General features: G+C 46.4%; 1 protein-coding gene across 1 annotated transcript in view; it reads left to right on the top strand.

The window, feature by feature from the left end:
• Nucleotides 1-1,646: 1,646 nt before the first annotated feature.
• The window catches only part of gnaz (guanine nucleotide binding protein (G protein), alpha z polypeptide), a 29,558-nt gene continuing 23,811 nt past the window's right edge, over nucleotides 1,647-7,393 (top strand). Inside the window, exon 1 of the mRNA XM_069673054.1 lies at nucleotides 1,647-1,906. The gene's annotated coding sequence lies outside the window, so the exon portion shown is untranslated. The remainder of the gene's footprint in view (nucleotides 1,907-7,393) is intronic.

Raw genomic sequence — 7,393 nt, 5'->3', positions numbered from 1 at the left:
CTCTGTCTAGATTGATCAAGCTAGTACCTCAGAATCACAGGCAACAAAAAAAAACTATCAACAGACTCCTATTTGAGAGTTTGCATGTTAAATGGAAACATACAGATACATGTACGAAACACAGAGCAGCTGGTCTAAGGTCAAGTGAAATGATACGCACGGCAGCACGCAGGAAATTGTTTATATGTTGCTAGGCAACAGGCTAGCTCCAGTCAAGTTGGGGAACTAGTTATGTTGAAAGAGCCAAATAAACCAATCTGTTGTTGCTCCTTTACTGTTTACAAATATCAGCCGCTTGTAGAGCTGTTGTATAAAAGCAATATAAGACTGGAGGCTGTGCTGTTATACTGAATATCAGCACAGCTGTGATTTGAAGATAAGCATAGCCGTGCTGATATTGAGTATAACAGCACAACCTCCAGTGTGATATTAGTCTGTGGTTTCCGTTCACTTTTAACACAGAAATGCTACACTTCTGTAGTATTAAACAAGGAGAGAAGGAGGTTGTATTTGATGGCTGAGTGGCGGTTTAAGGTAATTAGTGATATATGTTGAAGGGAGTAATAGGGATACAGAGATGCAGCGAGGGAGAAAGTGACAAGGAGAAAGAATGGGGACAATACTCCTCCGTCTGCCAGACCGGATTAAAAGGACTGCATGAAAGGTCAGGAAGAGGCAAAGTTTCCCCCTCACCAGATGTGCACTTTCTCTGGCCTATAGCCGATTAATTATCTCACAGTTCATGACACCAGCGTTGGTGTCCAGGCAATTACATTACACTACACACCCTGAGCAACCTGATCTGGGGATTTTCTGCTGGACAGCGTGTGTGTGTGTGTGTCTGCACAGGAGGAGGGGAGGAGTCTTTTTACACACTGGTGGCATCCATAATGACAAAGCGATAATTCACATCATGCTCCTGCGCCGTCTTTCGCCGTGTTCGTGTGTGCGCTCCATCTGGCTGCAGTCGAGCAAAAACACACTCATTTTTTCGCAAAATACTCCCTGAGATTCACAAGAAGTGGGAGAAGCACGTAAAAAAAGAAACCACCCATTCACACCCAGTGGCATGCTGCCTCATTTGCCCGAGCTTCTTTCAATTCTTCCTTATAGCCAATAGCAATAAAGGAAGTGGTCCCACTGTCACAGAAACAGTTGGCACGGAAACAGCACATTACACCATCGTCCAATCCCCCTCCCATTCCTTTGTCGTCATCTCTCCCCTCCCCTCCCCTCCCTTGCCTCTCCTCTCCTCTCCAGTCCCCTCCTCCTCCCTCTCTCCCTATCTTGTATGTCTTTTCAGTCATCAATGAAATCACAACCAATCCTGCTGCTGGCCTGTCAGCAAGCACATAACACCTCAAGAAGCTACTCACTCTCTCACCTCCACTCTGTTGCCCTTAATGTATATTTCATCATTACAGCATGAAATAAAGATACACTGGATGCTGTTGCCACACCATCAAAGCCTGTTTTCCCCTCTCTCTCTCTCTCCCTCTCTGTTACTCTCATGATTTAATCCTGACCATTTCCCCCTTCTCTCTCTCCCTCTATCCCTCCTGACTCCTCCCTCCATTTCTGTCCTGCACTCCCTCTCTCTGCCTCTCTCTGTCTCTGACACACTCGCACACACACACGCACACATATATACACGCCCTCCACCCCCATCGCTGCAGTGTCTCAACTGCCTTGGAGCAAACAAGAGAGGATATAGACCACAGACGGTAATAAGAGAGAGAAAGAGGGAGAGAGATGTACGCGCGCGCGTGTGTGTGAGATCCTGTGAAAATGAGGAAGATATGAAGATGAAGCAGCAGGACTAAAGGTGGATTGCACAGAGCCTTTCTCCCTCTGCAAGGGCTTGTCTGCAGTATCCTTTGTAAATGGATGCTGCCTTGTGAACACGGTAAGCCTGAGTACTCTCAAAAACAGCTTTTTTTTTATCTCTGCAAGGCTGGCCTGCTTTGTGCACAGAGGAGGAGCTGTTTCATTGCAGCCATTGCGAGCAGGGCGAGTGTGTTTTCCTGATAAATAAAAATGGGGAAGGTGATGTTCAGAGATGGCACACAGGCTGTCCAGTCCCCTCCTCCACCCTGCTAGCTGTGTGCCAGCGGACGCTGCTATCTTATGCTTGCAATTTGACTCATCATCTCCCCGGAGCATCCTCGATTCTTAAAGACTGCTTTTATCTGAGCGCCGTGTTCAGCTCATGTAATTACTGTATGTAGGACGAGTGAAGGATGCATCAAAGATGTGTGTGTGTGTGTGTGTGTGTGTTTGCGCGCATGTCTCTGCTGTGTGCTCTGCCCAGGCCGATGAAATGGAAAGAGAGGGGAAATGAGAGTAAAAGCACCATCACACACGATCAGGTGTTCAGTACTTACAGCTGGCTTTACTAGATGTTGGATGTGAATTTGCAGTGGGAGGTGTGCAAATCCCGCGGAGCTTGACTCTGCGGGCACTGGGATAAGCGGGCAAATTGTGGCCTGACAGGAGCGTTGTAGGATTTGCTGTCTGCTGTTCTACAGGGGGGAAATTTACATCTGCATTCATAATAATCTCGAGCTGGGATTCATTTGTTTTGTGTGTTTTAGGGGGTAAATCTTATCGGGGAAGCAGAGAGTGTTTGAAGCAGAGGATGATTTGTGACATTTCTGTCTGAACAATCTGATTTTTGAACACAGCGTTACTGTATCTTTTTTCATCAATGGGGGTTGGGATCGGTTGTGTAGCATCGGGAGAGCATGTGTATTTATGTGTAGTGTATGTGTGAGAAAGAGAGAGCCAGTGCAGGGAGGGGTCGAGGGGCTGGGGGGGTTTAACAGTAGGGAGGCAGATGGGGCAGAGGGGCGGAGGTTGATGCAGCAGAGAGGCCGGAGAGAGCGAGAAAGAAGAAATTAGAAGATTTGGAACAGATTGGATGAAGGAGAGGAGGGGAAGACCGTGGTAATTTCACGGTGATAGAAAAGACGCGCTCCTCGGAGCATGTGACACAGGAAGAATGCTGGATGTGTCTGTGATAGTTCCACCAGCAGCTGCTCGCGTCCAGGCCCCTCAGACATCTGTGAATCAAGGCGAAGATGGAGGATAAATTCCTCCATGACTTTATCTCCTGCACACTGCTGATACCAGAACGGATCAGGGATATTAGATTTATATTAGATACTGTGTCTGAACCCTCTGTAGTGTTGCCTCACATTCACTGTGAGGAAATACAGAACTTGGATGGGAATATTGATCGCCTTCATTGTGTAATTCTGATGCATTGAGACAGGCCTCTATTGTTAGCTGCCGGCTGAATTTACAGTTTTTACTCGGAAAGCAAAAGCAGCAACTTTTCTTTCTTTCTTTGAGCATCTCAAGTGATCGTTGGTGATGAATCTAATAAGATGGGTGGGTGATGAATGAAGGAAATATTGGTTAAAGAACAGCAACTAATGATTATTTCTGATATCGATTAAACTGCAGATTGTTTGTGTGTCCAATTGCTTTATCTTTTCGTCTACAAAATGTCAGAAAGTTGTGAAAAATGCTGATTATAATTTCCCTGTCATCTTCAAATTGCTTCTTTTTGGACTTTTCATTCACAAGATGACAAAAAGCAGCCAATCGTCACATTTAAGAAGCGGGAACCAGCAAAAGTTTGACAACTTTGTTTAAAAAATGATCAGACTGATTCAGCTCGTAGCAGCTCTTATTGGTTTCATTCAAACTTTAAGGGATGGTGCGCCCGCTTGGCTCCGTCAGTAGAGCAGGCGCCCCATATACAGAGGCACAGCCTGTGATGCATCGGCCAAAAGTTCGACCCTCACTCCCTGCCCTTTGGTGCTCATCATTTCCTAATGTCTTTTCCCATATTTCCTGTCACTTTTCACTTTCCTATCAAATAAAGGCAAAGTGCCAAAAACATTTTGAGAGATTGTGATTTAAGGTGGTAACAAAAGCCCTGTTTACATTGAACCAAGCAACGCTGGTGTAAAGCCGCCCCAGTGTGTGCTTTGACATATTGTTCCGCCGCTGCGGAAGCAAAACGTGCATGAGGCGTAAACAAACAGCGTGTGCTTCAAATACAAACACACGGCGCTGCTCCGCCCTGCCGGCCCCGCGGTTTACACAGACGCCGTTACGCCTCTGTTGCTAACTCCGATGCCGGCTCAGAGGCGGAACGACTTCGCCCCGCTGTTCTGCCTCCGTGTCTTCTACATAGAAGACAGAACGTAACAGAGGCGTAACAATCCCGCCTTGAACTGGCAGTGTAAAAGGCCTAAACATTTGCAGATAGGGGCGTCGGTTTAGCTCAGCAGTTAAATCACACGTCTCAAAGGCTACAGTCCTTGATGGAGTGGAGCCGGGTTCGACTCCCACCCAAACCTGTTATCTTATGGGGCGCTGGTTTAGCTCAGTTGGTAGTGCAGGCACCCCATGTACACAGGCGACAGCACTGATCGCAGGCTCGATTCCTGGCCTGCCAATCATTTGGAGCATGTCATCCCTCACTCTCTCCTCCCCACTTTTCCTGTCTCTCTTCTGCTGTCACATGTAATAAAGGCAAAAGCCAAAAACACAACTTTTAACTCTTCGTATGCCATCTCAAAGAAGTTATATATGGCGTGCTGTCACCTTAGCCGGAAAGGAAACTGTCTGTAACATCACAGAATCAGAACTTAATGCAACACAAGACGATGTCGAAGTTCTGCACCCATAATTCACAGTGTTTTTGAGTCAAATTCTGAGGTTGTAAACCACCGCCGTCTCAATCGCTGGTTGGTAACCATCAGAAAGCAAAACCAAGGTCACATTCACTCCGACAAAACCTCTAATCAACCCTGAAAGCCGCTCTAATACCAGAATCATCGTTTCACTCGAGCTGTAAAACGCTCCCATCTCATCTGCAACCTGTCAGCACGTGTCAGAGGTCACTGACGACCTTGGCTTTAAAATGATGGATGACCGGGGCGCAGTGTGAAATATTGAAATGGTGAAAAGGTTAATCACATGCTTACACTCGGCCTCTTCACAAGGTAGCACAGTGAAAAATGTCATACAGTTTGAGTCTGAGGCATAGAGCTGCTTTCCTGTCATATGTTTGTCTCTTATTGTTTAAATGCTAGTCATGTGACCTTTGTGCATATAAAAACAAGAGCGCCAGTGTGAAAAAAACCTATGCCTATCTGACCTCTTTCCACCTCTTTTGTTACTTGCTACATCCACTCCACTGGGTGACATAATGGCAAGGGACAGCAGGGACAGACGGGGGGTTTAAAGTGACAGTGGCTGCTGGGGTGGAAGCTCTGGCACTGAAGAGGCTAATGTCACCGTCCGGTACACTTTGGGCCGTCTTTAACCTTGTAGGTGAGCGAAACTTGGACAATTAAATCCAGCTCTTTTACAGTTAAGTACCAAGGGAGTGAAGCGTAGTTCCCTGAGCAGCCTGCTTAATAATATGATTAATCTGAGGTGTCATTTATCTCCAGGGGAGGGTGCGACAGCATTACAACTTAATCTATACATTTTTTAATGTGTAAATCTGTTTTTTAGACAAACGCATGTGCAGTGAAATATCGTACGAAACCACAGAGGAAAAGTGTGTCCCTGAAGTTCAGGGTTGCTTCATGTGCAGTCGGGGCATTGCTCTCGTTCAGCTGGCTCAGCGTTTGTGTTTGTTTTGGGTCTCTAATCCTTGCCAGGTACTGGGACAAAGTGTCATCGCCACACACACGGCTGCAAGACACCGCGACACAGGCGCTGATGTAGAGAGACGACTAATAAATAACTTATCAGAGGAGCATCAGTAGGGAGGGCTGAAATCTGAATCGAACAAAGTCCGGCAGGGCGGGGCTAAGGATTAAATCGCTGCTACATAAAATAACATCAGCTCAATTCATCCCTCTCTTTCTCTTTGCCCTCCTTTCTAATCTGTGCTGCTAGTCTCATACAGGGGCCTGTCTGTTTTCCCCAAAGCTGGCGAGTGAGAGGGCCTTACTTCCAGCACTCAAATCTAAGAGGGCAGAGCAGAGGGGGACTAACAGAGCAACTTTGTGTTCCATCGCACACACATAACAGAAGTCATATGACAACAAGGAGGTGGATGAGAGGGAGGAGGGGGAGGATGAGGGAGTCTTGGGCCTACTACCCACTGATGAGACAGAAAGAAGTGTGTGTGCGATGTAGACACAGACTGTAAGGAAACAAGACAAAAATAAAGTTTCCAGCAAAGCGATTAGCTCGTTTCGACGAGGGCGCGCCGGCCTCTCTTCCGTGAAAGTACCTGAATGAGAAAAGCAGTTGGTTAAGTCCACTGACGTCTTTACTTTCTCTAAACATTTTTACATTAAAAACATGATTTATTTGCGCTGTGGTCTCTTCGTCGGTTCCTTTCCGCTGTGAAACATGCTGTTTAATTGTGTTTTCCTGTTTAAACATGTGACCGTTTCTCATATCTCCTACTGTATCTCTCCCCTCCCACTCAGCTTTTTCAACGGTTTGCTGGCATCTGTCATGCAGTTTGACGATTAAGCAAGATATACAATTTTATTAAATATAGGCCGGGCCGTGGATTGCTGGTGGATGATTTCATCATTTGGTGTAAAGCTTGCAAACTCTCTGCAGAGGCAACCACCCCTCTGCAACATGCAGGGGTTTTTTGACTCTTTAATATTCCTTTCATCGTCTTCTCCTCTCACCGCTGTCCCTTTGGCTTGTACTTTATAGTGCTGACTTGGTGGGTTAATGGCTGTTATATTGTTACATCTGCTGCAATATGAGATATTTTCCCTTTTCCTGTTCCACTTCTCAAATCACCAACTGCAGAAAACGTCTGTGGGCTGTCGATGCCTGAAAGTGTCCGTTAGCCACAATTTCCTTCTGTTGCAGAAAGCGTTTATCTTATGTGTCATAACACAAATGAAAACTAGGTTGGAGTGACAGTTTGAATGTCGATAAGATTGCCTATAGTGCTGACCTGAATTGTTATGATTGAATTTCTCTCTGTACACTTGCAAGCAAATGTATAACAGAGCTACTCAAAGGCTCACACATACCTGCACACGCATTCTCTAGCATCTAGTGTCCACCTTGTACCATCTACTCCCTTCGCATCAGACAGCCTCGCAGTAGCTCAGCCTGTGCGCACAAACATGCCATTGTCATCGCTGGCTGGCCTTGTGACTCAGTGTGACCCGCCGGATTGGAGAAGGGGGAACGCAGCCATCGAGATCTGGAGCGTTAAACAGAGCATTATCACAAAAAAGCATCTAGCGTACAGAGACCTCACCCCCACCCACACCCACCCCGACCCTCTAAACAGCCCACTGTTTTGGGGGAGCAGAGAGGAGAACACAGGCCAGCATTGTTGTCCGTAATGAATGAGTAGTGTCCTCATATGTGTACAGCA

Source organism: Semicossyphus pulcher, unplaced genomic scaffold (assembly GCF_022749685.1).
Source record: "Semicossyphus pulcher isolate SPU_LCO1_2020_fin unplaced genomic scaffold, fSemPul1.0.p SCAF_22, whole genome shotgun sequence".
Classification (NCBI taxonomy): domain Eukaryota; kingdom Metazoa; phylum Chordata; class Actinopteri; order Labriformes; family Labridae; genus Semicossyphus; species Semicossyphus pulcher.
This window is presented reverse-complemented; position numbering and strand designations above follow the sequence as displayed.